The following is a 20,940-nucleotide window of genomic DNA, read 5'->3' as shown; positions in this document are numbered from 1 at the left end:
CAAGACCTCAGAAGAGAGAGAAGGAAAAAGCACCTGAGAAATGCTTAAAAGTGGGAGTTTTTATAATGTAAATTGGAAAAGGTCAATAAATTAATTAGAGTTGGATTTGAATTAACTGATCTTAAAATAATAACAATACTGTAACAATCTAGTGCTAAATATTTATGGAAAATGTTCACCTGGGGGAGAGAGGGATGTTACATTTGTAAAAAGATACTTTGTATTTAGTTTATCAAAATAATGGATGATAAAGATATAAAGATATTTAAGAATCATGTCCTAATGAAATTGCTGACAGTTATTAAGAAAAAGGTTTTTTATTTTTAAGTAAAAGTTACATATGAAGATTGTATTTATTTAGGAATGTTTAGGATTTATATTTGCTTAGGAATGTCAGACATTTTGAAGAACACACAACTTCAAAAACACAAATAGTATTTTACAGCCACTGTGAAACTCCCTAGCTCCAAATACTCTTTTTTGCCATTGAAATTTGTTTAGATGGATTTATTGAAGTATAATTTACACAGAGTCAAATTCACCATTTTTAGTTGTACAGGTTGAGTTTTGACAATTATGAACAGTCGTATCACCACCACCACAATCAAGATCTGTAATATTTTTGTCACCTGAAAATGGCCCATGTCCCATGGTGCCTCCCTGTAGTCGATCCCCTCCCCTATCCTCATGCTCTGGCAATACTGAGCTGTTTTCTGCCCTTGTAGTTTTGCGTTTTTGTGAGTATCATATAATGGAATCATGCAGTATGCAGCCTTGTGCGTCTCGCTTCTTTCACTTAGCATAATGCTTTACATATTCGTTCACGTTTTTGAATGTATCCATAGTCCACTCATTGTTATTGTGAGAGGTTTTCCATCATATGAAACTCCTATAATTTGGTTTATTCATTCAGTGGGCATTTGCCCATTTAAATTTTTCTGGTTTTTAGTTATTACGGATAAAGCTACCATGAACTATGAACATGTGTGTATAGCTCTGTGTTGTTATTTCCTTGGCATAAATACCTATGAGTGTGGTAAGTGTATGTTTAACTTTATATGGATCTTCCAAACTATTTTCCAAAGTGGCTGATCCTTTGTGCATTCCCATCAACAATACATGAGAGTTCCAGATCTTTGCCAGCATTCTCTGTTGCCTGTTGTCCTCGTTGTTGCTGTGTAATTTTAGTCTTTTTAGTGGATGTGTTTTGATGTATCATTATGGGTTTGATTTGCTTTTTCCTAATGACTAATGATGCTGAGCATCTTTTTATGTGCTCATGTGCCATTCAAACCTCTTCTTCAGTGAACTATCTCTTCGTGTCTTTTGCCCATGTTGTATTGAGTTATTTTTCTTCTTATCGGTGAATGTAAAACGTGTTTTAAATACATATTTCAACATTTATCATGTACGTGTTTTGCAAATAATTTCTCCCACTCAGAGGTTTATCTTTTCAGTTTCTTAAAGTGTTTATCCAAGAGTTTTTAATTTTAATGAAGTCCAGTTCATCAATTTGTTTTCTTTTATGGTTCATGCTTTTTGTGTTCTAATAAATTGCTGACTAATCTTTGTCACAATTTTTTTATGTTTTCTTTTAGAAATATTACAGGCTTCACATTTAGGTCTATGATCCGTTTTGAGTTAATTATTTTGGATGGTGCAAGGTAACAGCCCAAGTTCTTTTGTTTTTTGCTTATGGATTCTCTGTTGTTCTAGCACAGTTTATTGAAAACTAATCTTTCTGCATTAAATTATTTTGACATCTTTATTGCAAATCAATTGACCCTATATGTATGGGTCTCTTTCCGAACTCTATTGTGTTCTCTGGATGTGTATGGCTATCTTTATGATAATATCAAATTATCTTTATTACTCTAGCTTTGTAATAAGTCTTGAAATCAGGTATTATGAGACTTCCATTTTGTTTTACTTTTTCTAAATTGTTTTAGCTATTTCTGGACTTTTTTAAAATTTCAACTTTTATTTTAGATTCAGGGGGTACATGTGCAGGTTTATTACCTGGGTGTACTGCATGATGCTGAGGTTTGGGTTATGAATGATCCCATTGCCCAGGTACTGAGCCTAGTGCCCGGTGGTCAGTTTTTCAACCCTTTCTTTCCTCCCTCTCTCCTCTCTAGTAGTCCTCATTTTCTGTCTTTGGCTTCTTTGTGTCCATGAGTATCCAGTGTTTAGCTCCCACTTCTAAGTGAGGGCATGTGGTATTTGTTTTTCTGTTCCTGTGTTAATTTGCTTAGACGAATGGTCTGGCCCTTTGTTTTTTGTATAAATTATGATATCAGACTGTGGATTTTTTCAAAACCAAAAAGTCCTGCTGGGTTTTCATTGAGATTATTTTAATTCTATACATCAAATTATGGGAGATTGACATAGCAATATTGGGTTTTTCAGTTTAATATTCTTTAATTTTTCTTATCAATGTTGTGTAGTTTTCTACCTTCAGGTCTCCCACATATTTTGTCAAACTCATTCTTAAGAACCTTGTGGGGTGTTTTTTTTGGGGGGGGAGGGGACAAAGTCTTGCTGTGTCGCCAGGCTGGCATGCAGTGGCTTGATCTGGGCGCACTGCAATCTCCGCCTCCTAGGTTCAAGCGATTCCCCTGCCTCAGCCTCCCGAGTAGCTGGGACTGCAGGCGTGCACCACTACGCCTGGCTAATTTTTTGTATTTTAGTAGACACGGGGTTTCACCATGTTGACCAGGATGCTCTCGAGCTCCTAACCTCTTGATACTCCCGCCTCGGCCTCCCAAAGTGCTGGGACTACAGGCGTGAGCCACCATGCCCAGCCGGTTTTTTTATGATATTGGAAATGTTTACATTTAATTTCCAAGGGTTCACTGCTAGTATATAAAAAAATGCAGTTTATTTTTGTATGAAATAATTATTTTAAATGTTTTATTAAAATATAAATATGAAAATAATTGTTTTAAAATGTAATTTTTGATAACAAGCTATCTTAGAAGCAACTGTTGGTAGGGTTGTGTTGTTTTGGAGGCTCTGAGGCAGAATCTGTTCCTTGCCTCTCTCCCAGCTTCTAACTCTCAGGAATCCTTGGTGTTCCTTGACTTGTGGCTCCATTGCTCTAATCTCTGCTTCTGTCCTCACATGGCCTTCTCCGTTGTGTCTCTGTGTCCCAAATCACTGTCTCCTTTCTTTTATAATAGCACCAGTCCCCAGATTTAGGGCCCACCCTAAATCCAGAATTATCTCATCCTAAGATTTAAAATTTAATTACACTTGCAGAAACCCCATTTCCAAATAGGGTCCCATCCACAGTTATCAGGGGTTAAGACTTGACCATATTTTTGTTTTGGAAGGGACACTATTCAATCCACTACAAATGTCTAGACAGAAATTAACTGTGAAAATAAAGACATTGCTCCATATTAAGTATTATATCATTGTTCAATGTAAAGAATATAAAAAAGACACAACTTGGACATGTGATGTATTTGTGTTTATAGATAATCTGACATACATAGGGATTATTCTGTCCCTCTTTTCTGTTTCTACATTTTTAAAAAACTGTACTGTTTGGTAAATTTTATATAACTTAAAACAGCTATAGGTTTTGAGGTAAGAGGATTTTTAGCAATTTTATATCATATTAGAAACTTAACTTTGAGGTAGGGGTGAATATTCTGGCTCTCATTATTGATTTTTGTTTTTTATTAGGCCTGTTATTTTAAAAGGAAAAAAATACTTAAATCAGAAATAGAAAGTACCCTCAGTGTTTTATTTCTGTTCTTGTTTTTTGTTTTTCCCCTTATATGAAGGAAGCACATCTAAATGAGGAGAGCGGGGTAGCAAAATACCATTTCTATGGCAACGGTTCCATTATGCTTGTACTTCAGTAGTAATTTCTATAGCACATTAGATCACTATAGTTGGCACCTTCAAAGCACTCAAACTGGGGAAATAACACATCAATATCTATTATGTCACTTCAGCACAAATTCTGGGAAGGTATCTCCTAGTAAAAAATATTTTAAACTGGTCACCTTAATAGTGTGTTTTAGGTTTTTAAAATAATAGAGTTATGATTTATTTAAACTTTTTCTTAATCTTCAAACAATTACTTCTTTTTACTATGACTGCTAAAGAATGATAATTGCCTTATTGATCCAACTAAGTGCCAGACACTGATTTACTGCTTCAATGTATTCTTTCTATTCCTGTAACACACCTGGGTTATCATTACTATTAGTTTTATTTTCAGATCCTGGAGCCAAAGTTACCAAGAAGTTAAGAGCGCTTTAATCATTTACCCCTTCAACAAATATTTATTAAGCCAGCCACTTTTCTAAGTATCAAACATACAACAATGAAAAACACTGAGTGAGAAACTGATAGGGCCAGAATTCAAACTCACATTCGTGTGACTCCAAATAAGGAACACATCTGTGCTCCTTCCAATAAATACTTGCTGACTGTTTCCCAAACTATTAATTCCTTATAAATACTTTATTTGACATGAACTGGCGTTTTGTAGTACAATGGAGCAGCATGACCTTGTCCCTGCCAAGGAATTTGCTTTTGAACATACATGACATTTGTGTAAAAGCCATTGGTAGGAACCAAGGACATTTTGTTTTGAAACATTAACATTAAAATAAATAAACTTTTGTTTGCCAGATGCTACTTGCATAATGTGTTCTAAGTGATCAGTATTGTTTTTCTTAGCTTAAAGGTAAGACATTAGGCTTGGAAAGGTTAAGGTAATTGCTCCGCCTGAGGCTGGTTCCCTCCACCTGTGCTTGGTTTGTATCTCCTCCTCTCCAAGGCTGATTACCCTGGCACCATTACTGTCTCCCTTATCTCTAGCCTGTTTCCTTTTACAAGTGGCTTCTTTTTGGCATTTCAACTTGCGTAAGTATCTCTCATCTAAAAACTAGCCAACGTTTTCCCTTTACCCTTCTATTCCCCTTCAGCTCTGAAGCAAAACAATTTGCAAGCATTTTCTATGTTTGCTGTCATTACTTTCTCCTCTCCTATCTATTCCCCATCATCTTCATTTGTTTTCTCCCCTTCTACTCAAATTGCACTTTCCAAAGGCTTTGCCGACGTGATGCTAAAAATGGTATCTCATCACCCATGTGATGATTTTTATTTCTGATATGATTGAACATTATTTCACATTTCTTACCCATTTCCCACATATGTGTTTTTGTTGCTTGTTCCAGTATTTTGCCTATTTTCTTATTGAGGTTGCCTTATTTCTTTTACATTGTCATATACTTAGGGAGGAAATAGACTATTTCATCACTCTTTGAGCAACATAGATCAGAATTAAGAAGTTAATATACAATCACTGATAAAGGTCAGCAGGGTGTGTCTGGATGAGAACACTGAGCAGCCAAACTATGAAGGATATTGTGCAAATATGCAGTTGTCATTTTACCAAAGCTTTATTTCCCAGCAACGTGGAGCTTTTCGCTTCCTTTGCAGAAATCGTTTCCCAGTAGTCAAAATCCAGTTATGAAATAAACATGTAATCCAGTTATGCCAGTGTTTGTTGCTGCAGTATTTGGTATAAAAGTCTCTGGAGACTGACTTGTGTGCCTCATGGTGTTGTGCTGGAATGGTGGACGCTGTGGGCTTCCAGCAAGTTTATCTTGGGAAAAAATGACATGCCTCTTTGTTTGCTGGCCTCTTTTGTTCTTTCTATATGTCATGAATCTTCTACCTTCATAAATGTCTCTGTTCTGCCACTTGCTACACTATAAATCTCTCTTATCTCTGTTTTGTGGCAAAGTACCATCATAACCAAGACTGGCCTGAAATTTGGAAGACTCAGTAGTTTGGGGCATTGTTCCATCCAATTTTATAGATTCATCAAATTTTACAGAGAGCATGTGTTATTTTGTGTCTCAGCACTGTATCTGGTTTGATTTCTCTGTGTTTGTAATATCCTGCCCAGTTGAATATATGTGCTTCTTGTTCTGAACCCTCTGTAACAAACTATGTTCCAAATAGTTGATTTGCCCCCTCCCAATTTATTTTTATGTGAATGCAATTTGGTTTTATATATGACTGCAATTACATTAAAGAATATAAATAGTTTATCTGCAATTTATAGTTATTACAGCTAATTAACACATTTTCATAGAAGCAATAACCCAATCTGAAGCATTTTAGTAAGAAGCTAAATATATTCTAGAAGCTGTTTGTGAAACTATTAATTTCTGCAGGAATTAATTGCCATCTCACTTGAACTGAGTAAGTAATATAACTGCAGTTTTAAAAATACACATTTATGAAAAGATACACACATGCAAAGGGTTAAATTTCAGTTATTTTGCATGGTGCCTTTTGCCCAACTATCTAAAACACAAGAAAGAACAAAATAATGTCTCCTTGGAGAAAAATTTATACATTGTAAAAGGACTCTCAGCTTCTTAGTATTCTCTCTAAAAACTCTTGTGATATAAAAAGGACCTTTTTTCCCCTCCCCCAAGGTATCATTAGGAAATCATGTTAGATCACTAACCCACTTCAGTTCAATAGACTGAGGTTCTTCAGAGGAGTTCACCATTCCAATTTTCATAATAAGAAAGTATTTGTTTAATTAAATCATGAGCATATAAACTGAATAATTAGAAAACTTTGGCTTAAAATTACAGGATGAAAAGTCACTGTTACCACCAATATTCTACTGAAAAAAACTACTGTGTGTCGGACAGTGAATAAAAATGTAGAAATTCTGTACCAGACAGAATAAAAATCCTACAGAGTCTTTCTGATAATGAACCATGAGAGAGGGAAAGAAGTTACATTGGAGATACAAATTTTAAAAGGAAGAAGGAAAATCTTCTCTGACTTTTTTCTATAGCCTACTCAGGAAATTTTATGCAAAAGCAACCAGTTCCACAAGCCCTGGGGTGGATGAGGGTATCAGTTTAGAAACAGGTTGGTGATAACTCTGGGAATCAATGAAATTAACACTAGAACAGAAACAACTACCTCTGCTCATGTCAGCCATACAACATTAGCCCCAATTGGACAGAAGCAAACACACGCCAAAAAATACCCCTACAGTCTTCTTTATGCTTATCGCAATTCAGTAAACACTTACTGAGCACCTTCCCTAGTAGCTAGCATGCCAGGGAACCCCAAACCTTCCAGCTCATCAATAATTAATAAATATTTACTATATCTCATTAATGAATATCTAAATGTCACTTTAAAGTAAAGAAAAGGCTAGTAGTAACATTTTTCATTTCATAAAGCCTTCCCAGTAGTAAAATTAATAAAATAAGCTTTTTTCTGCTCTTCTTTTTTAAAAAGTTTTATTAATCAGGACAGTTGAGGTTTTGCTGGATTTCTACTGGGTTTTACTTATTGTTTTCACTCAGAACTGGCATGAATGTCCATGTCATACTTTAAAGTTAACATTGCAGTTTAAAAGCATGTTGGTTTCAGCCATCACAAGGAGTAAAGTACTGATATATGCTACAATATGGATAAGTCTTGAAGACATTATATTAATTGAAGAAGCCAAACACAGAAGGTCATGTGTTGTATGGCTCGTCTTAAATAAAATACCCAGAGTACCTAAATCTACAGAGACAAAACACAGACTGATGGTTGCCAGGGGCAAGGAGGAACGGGGAATGTGGAGCAATTGCGTAAGGTGTATAGGGTTTCCCTTTGGTGTGATGAAAAGGTTTTGGAACTAGATGGAAATAGTGGCTGCAAAACGTTGTGAATGTGTTAACTGCCGCTGGATCTTTCACTTTTAAATAGTTGATTTTATGTTATATAAATTTAACCTCAATTAAAAAAATTGTACCATAATTTTTTTTATTTTTTAAGTCAAAAAAAGCACAGTGGTTAATTGTATATGTTTTCTGTATTTGTTTACATTTTATAGATGAAACAGTAGTGTTTATAATATCTGGCCAGCATTTTATTCAATAAATGTCAGTGAAAAAACTATTTGAGATCTGTGTAATTACTGATTTTTTTTTTCATTCAGGAATCACCATGCTATTATTAGAGATTTTCACCTCGGCTTTTACCCATCTGTCTGTATTATCTCACTATACAATCGCCTACCTTACATTTTAAATCTTCCCAGGGACCTCTGTATTCATTTATATTTAAGTAATTCCTGGGATGTTGGAAGCTTGCAGTTGGTATGACTCCCGTAGTGGAATCATTCTGGAATATGTTTACATGCTGGTCTTCATCTTACACATCATTAATGAAGGTGTCAACTAGAAAGGTCACTAGCAGCAATGCCTACAGCACCCCACTGATCATCTGAGTGGAATTTGATATATTGCCTTTGATAATTGCCCTGTCCTTGTCAACTAATTTTCAGTTCGTGTTGGGGTCCTTGTGGTCAATACCATTAAAATTAATTTTTCTCATTTTATGGTAGTGAGATGCTACCTAATTCCATGCAGGCGAAACCTAGGTACCAAACTTTCTTTGCTACTATTGAGTGTTATCGCTGACAGCATTTATGTTTAATTGCTATGATGGTTAATGACAATGGTTTTCATCATAATGGAGGGCATTTTTTTTCCTGTATCACCTTGTGCTGCCTGTTTCTTTTCTTGGCTATAATCTATAAACTGTTTTGCTGCTCATTAGTACCTCTAAGGCCTGAGGAAATAACAAGGGCAAACTCAACTTCTGTTCATTTTGCCTGGCTAGCAGCCTGTAATCAGTCTAGGAGGCAAGAGTGAGGATTGATAGTGTTGAGTTAAATGGATGTATGGTTTATCCATCAGTGTAAGAGCTAGCTTCCATGATATGGACAATTAAGATTGCAGTCAGTCTTGGAGTTGAGAGAACTCTTGGAGTGATCCTCTGCCTCTGTTTCTCAACAGGAGTATGTGCTGCTGGAGATAGGGGAGGGACAGTTATTTGTCTTGCAAGACCCTTCTGTACACTAAAGGACATTGAGTACCCCGGACCTGCAGTACTGAATGCTGATATTTGCCAGGACATCCCAAAGTGCCCCACACATTTCTGGGTGTTTCCAAGTGGAGCAGACCCACACATTATCACTTTACTTGATGAGCAAACTGAGGTCCAGAAAGATTTGGTGCCTTGCCCAAGGGTGTATGTCCAGGAAGTGGCAAAACTGGTATTAGAACCAAAATTATCTTATCTGGTCCAGTGCTGCTTCTATCAGCAAAGCTCTTTTCATTTAAATGTTTTAGAGTAGAATCTCAAGCGGGCCCTCGGGACTGGCCTGAAATTCAACTACCTTTTCCTACTTGATTTACTTGTTTCATACCTTCTCCTTCCTCCTCAATCCTCTGTCACTCCCTACTTCCCTTCACTTCTTTTATTCTTATTTCACCGAGAAAATAGAGCAGAACAGTCTGGTCTTCACACTGTCAATCCTGCAGTCTACCTGCATTTACACCCACGTGCGCTGTCTTCCTTCCTATTACAAGTAATGAACTCTTCCTGCTCCTGCCGAGAGCCCAGTTCCTCCCTCATAGACAAGAACTGTGCTGTATGAATTACTCTTTGTTCTCTCTTGCTTTTTCAAACTCTCCCTCCCACTGGACATATAACGTATAACCCATACTGAACTACCCATATATGTCCTATCAACATATAACCATACTGAACTACCTTCATAGTAAAAGGCGTTCTCTCATGGCCCCTACCTCTATTATTATGATGTTTCTCTGCTTCCCTGAAAGAATTCTCTCCTAAGAGAGTTGTTAGTTGCTCTCCCACCTCCTCCAATCCAATTGGCTCCTCAACCCCCTTCTAACCAGGTTTTCTTTCTTCACCATCCTCACAGAGTCACTCTTGTCGAAGTTACCAACAACCTCCTCCTTGCCAAATCCATCAATTCTCAGACCTCATCCTAAACTCCCAGCCAGATTTGACAGGATGACGCCCCTGTTCTTCATGAAGCATTTTATTAATTTGGCCTTCCAGGCATGATTTTCTTTATTTCCCTCTCACCTCATTGGTTTATCTTTCTTGGGCTTCTTTGTAGGCTCCTCCTCCTCTGCTGAGCCTGAGATATTGAACCTGTCAGGAGCCTAGTTCTTAGCCCTGCTATCTTTAACAATACAACCAGAAAAAAAAAAAAAAAAGCTTAAAAAAAATAAATCAAATGTCTTTCCTTTGCTTAAAAACCCCTAAAAGCCATAACACTTAGAATGAAATTCAAACCCCTTATTTAGAACTACAAAGCCTTACGTAATCTAGCCTTTCTAGATTACTCTTTCAGCCACCCTACCCATTCTCTTTGTCGTTCTTCCTTGAACACTCTTAGTTTCTTCCTGCTTTAAGTCTTTGTTCTTTCTTCCTGAAATGTGCTTTACCCAGATTTTCTCAAAAGTTCTCCTTTTTTATCATCCAGGTTCTTCCTCAAATATCTCTTCCTCACAGAAACCTTCCCTGACCCCGTTGTCTAAACTACTATATCCCTGTTCCATTGCCCCATGTTCCTGAACAGTGCTTTATCCTTATTCATAGAAGATATCTGTCCCTGAAATGATATATTTATTTATTTGCTGTTAATGACAGGTAACATGATAGAGTGATTTAACACATAGATTCTAGTTCTGTGAGTCCTGGATGCAGCCACTGACTAGCTCTGTGACCTTGACAAGACACAACCTCTGTGTTCCTCAGTGTCCTAATCTTTACAGTGGAGATGTTGTTTAATTCTTACAGGTTTTTTGTTGTAAAGTGAATTAACATATATAATATGCTTAGAATAAATGACTCACTTGGCAAGTGCTATGTGAATTATACACATTATATTATTTCAAATGTTGTTTGAAACTTTCATTGGAAATAAGCTTCAAGAAGATGACTAGTGTGTCATTCTTGTGTACCACTATTTTTCTAACTCTGGAAGCAGTGCCAGATGCATTGTATAACTCTCAGTGTCTATTTTTTGAATGAGCAAATGAATGGCGTACCACGAATTGGACTTATGTCTCAGCATACTCTCAATTTGTACTTGTGACTTAAAAACAAGATAGCTTTGGGAATGGCCTGTATCAGTAGCAAAGGTTAGTCTGTCAGGAAAAAGAGGTGACTTAGAATATTTGTAAAATAAAACAACCCCATCTGCTCTAGCTCTCCATAGGGTTTTGGTAATCTTTCAATTAGGTTGGTTTCTGTTAAGACATTTTCATTCACATGGAGAGAGAATAAGAAGATATAGAATGTTTGAGGTGAGCTAGGAGACAGAACACTAATAAGTTAAAAGAAGTAGCTTTGTTGATTCAAGAAAGAAGAGAGTAGAAAAATAAATGAATGGCAGAATCGGAACTGGGGCTTGAATGTTTCACTCTGTCTAGTTGCTTCTATAATCATTTAAGTATTGTTGCAAAAATTATTTCTCAGTATTTTCTATTTGGAATTGAATTTTCATTTCTACTTAGTTGGCTGGATTTGTCTGGGTCAGTATGTCACCCTCAAGATGAAGACATGGTCTCCTAGTTGAGAGCTTTTGAATGCCTGTGCTTTTTAGAGTATAAGAAAAGTTAATAAAATGCAGTCAAATATAATATAGAAAAATGCTTCTATGAGAGAAATAAAGCTTGTCATTGATGAGATGTTAAATATGGCATCCAGGAATCTCTATAGTTCTCTCAAAAGTGTGTACTAGATTATTCGTTTGTATTTTGGGAGACTGAAATAGTCAGTGGCTTTTTCATCATTATCAAAGATATAGCAGATTTACATTAGCTATGTACTATAATCATTTGGCCAACTATGAATGAATGTAATGCATTTAATATGACCAGTCACCTTCCCCCGTTCTCCATGGTGGCTCAACTAAAGGATGCTGAATCAAGAACTTATTCTCAGAACTTGACGTAAGATGTTAACACATCTATTTTGTTGGCTGCCAAATGTTTTAGACCTTCATAAAACCATGGAAAGTCATAGTGTAGTGGAAATTTGAAACTTCCACAATTGCCACAACCTAAAATATGTTTATAATTTTTTCAAAAGTAGAAAGAATTTAAAAGTATATTCTCAGTAGTCTTACTTTGGAGTTTTTCCTTAATTTTTTAAAAAATAATGTAACCTGCAAACAACCCCATCAAAAAGTGGGCAAAGGTTATGGACAGACACTTATCAAAAGAAGGTGTTTATGCGGCCAACAAACATGAAAAAAAGCTCATCATCACTGGTCATTAGAGAAATGCAAATCAAAACCACAATGAGTTACCATCTCATGCCAGTTAGAATGGCAATCATTAAAAAGTCAGGAAACCACAGATGCTGGAGAGGATGTGGAGAAATAGGAATGCATTTACACTGTTGGTGGGAGTGTAAGTTAGTTCAACTATTGTGGAAGACAGTGTGGTGATTCCTCAAGGATCTAGAACCAGAAATACCATTTGACCTAGTAATCCCATTACTGGGTATATACCCAAAGAATTATAAATTATTCTACTATAAAGATACATGCACACATATGTTTATTGCAGCACTGTTCACAATGGCAAAAACTTGGAACCAACCCAAATGCCCATCAATGATAGACTGGACAAAGAAAATGTGGCAAATATATACCATGGAATACTGTGCAGCCATAAAAAAGGATGAGTTCATGTCCTCTGCAGGGACGTGGATGAAGCTGGAAACCATCATTCTCAGCAAACTATCACAGGAACAGAAAACCAAGCACCTCACGTTCTCACTCATAAGTGGGAGATGAACAATGAGAACACATAGACACAGGGAGGGGAACATCATACACTGGGGCCTGTCGGGGGTGGAGGGCTAGGGGAGGGATAGCATTAGGATAAATACCTAATGTAGATGACAGGTTGATGGGTGCAGCAAACCACCATAGCATGTGTATACCTGTGTAACAAACCTGCACGTTCTATACATGTATCCCAGAACTTAAAGTATAATAAAAAATAATAATAATAATAATTTAACCTGAATCACTGAGAGTAGATAGTGTGGGAAGATTTTTGTATTTTTTATACAACTTAAACAGATTTGTTATTGAATACTTACTGAAAAAGAGCAAGCACTGTTTCCTGTATTAATGAAGACATTTGCAAACCAGATACTTCGGAGTCATTATGCAGTGAGGCTTTGACAGTGGAGGCCTTGCCATATGGGGACATATGGCAATATGGAATATCAATGAAGTTGTTTTCTGTCAATTATTGTTTTGGAGTACAAGTGATGGCAGTTAGCAATGTGTGAACAGAGAATATCATTGTTTCTGTTTTATTCTAACTACCCATCTGTTGCTTTAACTTTATGCAGTCATTTCTGATAGAATGAGGCCTGTAGCGTTGCCTCTTACATATATAATTTTTCTTAATATCATTTAATTCTGAACTCTTTATGAGATGCACCAGAAGTAAAGTTATTAAAGAGTGAATTGAAGAACTGGTTGGTTCAACAGGTAACAAAAGATGCCTTGTATCTGCTTCTGATGTCCAACTGATGTCATCAACTTCTTTGTGCTCCTTTCCCTTAATTCTGTCAGATACACCCTTGTTTTATTTACCTTTCAGAGGCAATTGTAAAGTTCTCACTTTGCCGTTTTACTTTCCTTCACATTATTTTGTACACTGGATGTTAGTGGCGGATCTTTTTCTTTAGTGCCTTCTCAGGCTTCTGCTTCCATGACAACATAACAATCTGGTAATATCTTCCTCTCCTTGCCCCCCAGTTTCTGGACTCTTTACAGTTCCTATCATAGAATCACTAGCCCTCCATGTTTCTTCCCCTCCTCAACCAGTCACTCAGCAAACCTTTTTCTAGGCATCTTGTCCTGTTCGTAAGCACATTTCTTTATCAAAAACCTGCTTGTCTTTTACCTCACCCCTTTTTGCAGTCCTACCTTACATTCTGTTCATTGCATCTTGACCTTCAATAGCTCCATGAAAACTTGAAATAAATGTGAAAGTAACATCATTATTTGTGTTTCTTCTGAAGTTTCTATTCTTTTGTTCAAATATTCTCTTAAAAAACTCAAAACCTAGGATTTACTTTCAGACTTAAATTCAGTCTATCACTATCCTTACCTATTAGTATAAAAATGATAAAATGTTGTTTCATCTATGCTTTTCCAGGATAACCCAAGTTCATAGATAACTTAAATATTTATTTTGAGTATCCCATGCTCTCATTTTCTTTTTTTTTTTTTTTTTTTTTTTTTGAGATGGAGTCTGGCTCTGTCGCCCAGGCTGGAGTGCAGTGGCGCAATCTCGGCTCACTGCAAGCTCCGCCTCCCGGGTTCACGCCATTCTCCTGCCTCAGCCTCCCAAGTAGCTGGGACTACAGGCGCCCGCCACTACACCCGGCTAATTTTTTTGTATTTTTAGTAGAGACGGGGTTTCACCGTGTTAGCCAGGATGGTCTCGATCTCCTGACCTCGTGATCCGCCCGCCTCGGCCTCCCAAAGTGCTGGGATTACAGGCGTGAGCCACCGCGCCCGGCCCCATGCTCTCATTTTCTGATGTCAGTTGGTACTCACTTTTTTTGTTGCATAAACATGCACCATTTCTAAGGAGATTTGAAAATTAAAGCAGTTTGATCAATTTCAGCTGTAGTATGAATCTTCTGGAAAAAATTTATAGGATTATTTAATTAAATCATTTTAGTATTTTTAATGTGAGTTTCTTATCATTTTTAAGATACTTAACTTTCCAGTCCAGAAATATTTTATAAATGAGTTTAAATAAGGTAATATCTCCTATATAAAGAGAATAGGACATTCTACTTCCAACATTTAGACATATACTGATCATTGATCATTCAGGCCTATTTTCAGCTTGTTTAGAAGTGCACAACATGCTCATGAGCACAAAATTAAAAATCCGCTTCTAACACTAGTATGGTGACCAGCCATTCTGGTTTGCCCCAGGAATGTAGGGATACTGGGATACAAGAATATCAGGTGTTTGTTTGTTTGTTTGTTTGTTTGTTTGTTTGTTTGTTTTTAGACAGAGTCTCCCTCTGTCTCCGAGGCTGGAGTGCAGTGGTGCGATCTCGGCTCACTGCAAGCTCCGCCCCCCGGATTCGAGCCATTCTCCTGCCTCAGCCTCCGGACTACCTGGGACTACAGGCACCCGCCACCACGCCCAGCTAATTTTTTGTATTTTTAGTAGAGATGGGGTTTCACCATTTTAGCCAGGATGGTCTCCATCTTCTGACCTCGTGATCCATTCACCTTGGCCTCCCAAAGTGCTGGGATTACAGGGGTGAACCACCACGCCCGGCCAAGAATATCAAGAATATCAGTTTTAAAACCAGGACAGTCCCAGGCAAACTGGGATGAGATGGCACTGCAGACACTTGGTATATTGCCCTTGGAGTGGAACCACTGGCAACTTTGCCAGATTAAAAGCATTTTAATGGTTTATCTGTAGATACCTTACATGTACATTTATACATGCAAATATTGATTAAATTGTCAACCCATAGCATATTTATTCTAATTATTGAAAATATTCTAAGTATTTAAAATATTCTTACTGTCCATATATGATTTACTTTTACCTTTTTTTATATAGCTAAGTCAAGGTTTAAAAATGCCACTTTTTTTCTACGTTGGCTTATTAATAACATGTGATACTTTGTCCATTTATTCATGTATGTTATCTATATTTATTAATCAGATACTGTCCTTCACATAAAGCACTAAGGCAACCATATTACTTTATTTTACTAGCACTAAAGATACTAGCACTAAACTTATGATCGTTAGACTAAAGGTACAATTATTAATAAGGTTATGACTACTTCAGAAAATCTTAGCACTTACTGGATTTTTGGTAGTAATTTTAGGTTCCATTCTCGGTTTTATAAATGCCCAAGCATTTCTATAACTGCTCTCTGGTTGGTATCTCATTGTCTTTGAGAATTCCTGTTCTATTATTCCCTGGAATTAAAGTATGTGACAAATGCTTCATCCAATTGACTTGTTGTTGGTAGTCAATTCCTTGTGACTGTTTCGCTGGTTGTTCCCCTATTGTGTAAGCCCCAAATCCTTTTCATTAACTTTATAAGAGAAGTATTTGTTTACAATTGCTGATAAGGTTTAGATATTTTTCCTCTCCAAATCTCATGTTGAAATGTGATTCGCAATGTTGGAGATGGGGCCTAGTGGGAGGTGTTTGGGTCATGGGGGCAGATGCCTTGTGAATGGCTCAGTGTGCTCCCCGCAGTACTGAGTCCCCTATGCAAGGTCTGCTTGTTAAAAAGAATCTATGACCTCCCCCATGGCTCTCTTGCTGCCTCTCTCACCATATGACATGTCTGCTCCCTCTTTGTCTTCCACCATAAGTGAAAGCTTCCCGAGGCTCTCACCAGAAGCAGATGCTGGTGTCATGCTTCTTGTACAGTAAGCAGAACCATGAGCCAAATAAACTTCTTTACTTTAAAAATTACCCAGCCACAGGTATTCCTTTATAGCCACACAATATGAACTAGTACAATTGTCAAACTGTACTCCAGGATTAAGCCCCTAATAGTAGCGAGCTGAACACAGTGCCACTGTGGGTCAAGGCAGAAACAGACCACAAGCTTCACCTTGAAGTTTAGCCTAAGAATCGGCCATATGCTTACTCTAGGTTGATAAGCTGAGTCATCAGAAAGGGACTTTGGAAGACGTATCTTCGAGGCGGTGATAAATCCTCAGATATGCCTGGGAGCTGCAGCTCTCAACACCAGTTTAGCACCAGAAGTTGGTGGCTGCGTGAAGAAATCCATCACCTAAAATGGTCCTGACATGCAGCAGGTGGTCAATAAAATTCTGGTGAATAGATCCTGCCTTGTTGTATTTAGTGTCTCAAATGGGGAGCAGGAACCATTTCCCTCTACTCCGTATTCTATATTTTGTGATTCAGTACTGAGTTAAACATTATTTTTAAATATTTTACTCTGCATTTTTTCTAGTTCCTCTAACTGAACTTTTAAGTTCTTTAAAGGTTAATGCTATAATTTAAATTTCTTCATCTCTCTGCATGATATTGGCCAATGACATAACTTTTGAAAAAATACATTAAATTTTTAGTGACATGTATGAATGCAAAACACTAATACTTTTTGACTGATAGACTAATTGAATCCTTAGACATGACAGAAGTTTGAAAGGCAGAATATGTGAATTAATGTAATTTTAAATTAATTTTCCTCTGCGTCTTAAGGGATCTTTATAGTAAAGCCCTGATAAAGTAAGGTTTCAAAATGGTGATTGATGGTGTAGGGTAAGAATTTAATGGATTTAAGTAGTTGCTTACCTGGAATATGCTTATTTGGTAATTGTCTGCTTTATTTGGACAAGGCATCAATACATTGATTAACGGTAGAAAAATTTACCCATAAAAAATACCCCTGCGTGAAGCATAGCCCACATTGCCTCCTAGGGACTTTAACATAAGAGGAAATTATCTGGTAATTTGTATAGTGATGCTCTAAAAATGAGCCTTACTTATTTGAAATATAGAAAAACTGGATTTATAAAAGTCTTTTTCATAAGAAAAAGCAATCAGAAAACATTCATTGCTGTAGTAAGAGACAAAGCCACTCCAGGTACACCCATCTCAACAGCCTGTTAACTGGGCACTCTGAGGAAGGCACAGAAAGCACAGCAAGACTGCAAGCTCCATTTTTTTCTGATAACAGATCCTTAGAAATTCAAAGATTCTAACAGATGGACCCAGGTGTGGAAAGAAGCTGGGATTCAAAAGCAAGTTTAATTGTGGCTTTACCTTGAAAATATTTTCATTTTTAGATAACTTGCCAATGATAAAAATTGTGGAATGGTAGCTAGTCTATAATCATAGCCCAGTTCCTACCATATAAATCGGTACCTAACTAAGACAGAATCAGTTAAAATCAACCCAGACTTGCATTGTTTTGTTTGTTTTCCTTCTTTCTCTACCCATCTTTATGTTTGCTCCTCTTCTTTGTTTTCCAGGCTTTTTCAAGTTCAAAGAATAACTAGGAATGTTGGCACTGATTAATATAATTGCATACAATTTCCTAGTGAGAATCCCAGATCACTCTCATCACTTAAGTGCTTATGGAATGTTGGATGTCAGAAAATGGCCCTTTTATAACTGGCATTCTGAAAGAAGCACAATGTTCTCTTAACTAAAATTACAACAGTTAATACCTGCAGTGAAGATGAATTTATACATGCAAACATCGATTTATCTTTTTCTTTTTGCAGAACAGATTTCCCCCTAGAAACAAGAAAATTTTTATGACCCAATATTTTAAGAAAGAGGTTAAGATTATATGTTCTGCTTATCTCAAACAACATCCATCTTCTGGTTTAACTGCGGCGGAATCTGTTGCTGGTAATCTTGAAATGCATGGCTATCACACTAGTGATTTTCTTGTAGGTAAGGTGGTTATTTAAGTGAGCATTAAGTGAAGCCAAGAATTTTTTAAATGGCCTGAGACAGGAAAGGTCTATTTCATCATGTGGTCTACTTTATCCTCATTTTCAGTAGGAAAAAAAAAAAAACAGAAAATGATGATTTGTTTATCCATTTTCACATAGTAAATTTCCAAAAGTAGATATTTATAAGTTGTATATTAGTAACCTGAAATTTAAGAGGAGGATTTTTGTTGCAGCATCAGTGATGAACATTTTAGACACATTAAAAGTACATTTACTGGCTTGCTTCTTATTTTTAAAAAATCCCCATTACAAAATGTATTCTTTTGTACCAACATATTATTAATTTCATGTCCATTCCTTTTGCTCTTAGTTGGTTACAAGTCTGTCTTCTACCCCCACAAGGTACTAATCACCTTGAGGTCTGAAACTATAACCTATTCATTTCTCTATGTATAAAAATCTGTCTGGGAGCTTATTTAATGTGCATTCAATAAATAATTGTTGTATATATTCTGAGTCCTGCCTACTCTGTTGTCATTTCTATTGGCATAATTTTGGTAGTTTCCACATAATAAAATTTTGTAAGAATTTTGCAGTTTTTGACCTAGCATTAAAATATGTCAGATAAAGAAGTTGCAAAGGAACTTGGCATTTGAAATCAAAGAGCTCTGAATAGAGCAATCTGGTGAGTCAGTCCATGTTTTGTAAATTGTGTTTCAGAATATCTTGGTGGGATACATAAAATATAATTTTAAAAAGTAAGACTAAGAAATGATAAAACATATCCTATTATTTCATTTCAAGAATCCTTTTTGTTTCAGTTATATAGTGATGTATAGAGAGATAGAAATACATATCTGTGTTTGTGTGTGTATAGTGTGTAAAATTGGGTCACAATGTAAAATGTAGTTTGTTGTCAAAAAAAATTTAAAATCACTGAACTTTGAATATTTGAATGTTTCTAATAATTCTGAGCCTCAAATTTTCCATCTGCAAAATGGGCTTAAAATAATTATTTTTAAGTTTATCCTGAGGATTAAGGGCAGTAATATGCAAAGTATCTTGCATGGTGCCTGATTTATGTAGAAGACAAGCAAAAGATGTAGCCTTGTACCAAAACTAATCCATTTAAAATTTAATTGATTAGGACCTTTTTAAGTATACACAGAATTACATGAAGACATTAATGAAACTAATTTTTCAAACACTTTTCAATTTGAAAGACAATGATTTTTAAAAGTTAATAAGGGCATTGCTTAATTAATTCATTTTGTTTAATGATTTTTCTTTGAAGTCATTGCTTTTCAATTCAGTATAGATGATTTTAATTTATTCATTCATTCACTCAAATCATGTTTTTAGGATTTGGAATATGGCCAAAGAAACGTGAAATTTTTAGGAGAATCCAAATTTGTCCTATGAGGAACAGTTAAAGAATCTGGTGAAAACCTACTGAAGTCTAAAAATGAATATGTTGGCTGATACTCATTTCATATATTAAAAAGTTTATCTCATGCCAGAAAGATTAAATGTGGTCTTGGCAGAAGGAAGAATGAAGACCAACTTACTGGAAGTTATGGGACAGTAGATTTCAGCTCAAAATAAGAAGCAAATAATTATACCTGAGATTTGTCTCAAAACATTATAGCTACCGCAGAAGGGGTGTTCCTCTGAGAAGGTAGGGTGGGTATGGTCAGATTTGGTATCATGTGAACTGTCTTTTATCTTAAAAAATTCTGTGGCTAACTTTAATGGGTCAGACACCCTGAGGAGTCCCATGTGATATATGCAAATAAGACCTTTTTTTCATAAATGAACCTTAAAATTGAATTCAGAAGAAGATGCTGAGGACTTTGCATATTTTTGTCAGTGAGATAGTCCATGAATTTATCAGGTCAATTTAAATTTATTCATAAGCATTTTGCTTATCCCTGACTTTACTCTGAATGTCTTTTTTTTGTTAATTGCATTTGTTTTGAGTTCTTAATTACAAACAAAAGTAGGAAAGAAACCTGTTCATTTGATCATTTTTAGTAGTTCTACTGGGTATAAAACTTTGTGCAAATGTAGACCAGATGTGAGCATGGGAACACCTATAGAGAAGAAAAATAGGAGGTGAACTGATGGTGGCTGGAAAGGAAGAGGTGACTCTCTTTAGAAAGGGTGATTAGTATTACCAAGAAGCAAAAAAAAAGTATATGGGGATTATAAGGGAGAGTTATTTTTTTCTGTATCCTTTGGGAATGCTTTGTGTGGCTTTATATCTTGTCGGGAAAATAGAATAACTTAAAGGATATCCCAGATCATAATGAGGTTTTAGTGCTTGAAAAGTGACCCCTCCCAGGAAAAAAAAAAAATTCTTAGGTGAGGAATCTCAGTTGTAAAGTAGGTGAACTAATTTGTCTAAGTAATTAAGTGTAATCAAAACATACACATCTTGATTTTGAATCCGCTGTTTTAATACCAGTTTTGATAAATTATTGTCCTGAAACATTTCCCCTGCATCTGATGGCCTCAGGAAGCTGAAACTTTTCTCTCAGGTGCTTTAGCCATGGGTTGTAATTAAGTCTAGGATCTTCCATTTC

The 20,940-nt window shown here is 36.2% G+C and overlaps 1 protein-coding gene across 2 annotated transcripts in view; it reads left to right on the top strand.

Moving 5' to 3' along the window:
* Nucleotides 1-20,940, top strand: part of PDGFD (platelet derived growth factor D) — a 256,902-nt gene that overhangs the window by 104,677 nt on the left and 131,285 nt on the right. The window lies entirely within an intron of this gene.

This window comes from Gorilla gorilla, chromosome 9, assembly GCF_029281585.2.
Source record: "Gorilla gorilla gorilla isolate KB3781 chromosome 9, NHGRI_mGorGor1-v2.1_pri, whole genome shotgun sequence".
Lineage (NCBI taxonomy): Eukaryota > Metazoa > Chordata > Mammalia > Primates > Hominidae > Gorilla > Gorilla gorilla.
Note: the sequence above shows the minus strand (reverse complement) of the source record. Positions and strands in the feature narration are given on the sequence as shown.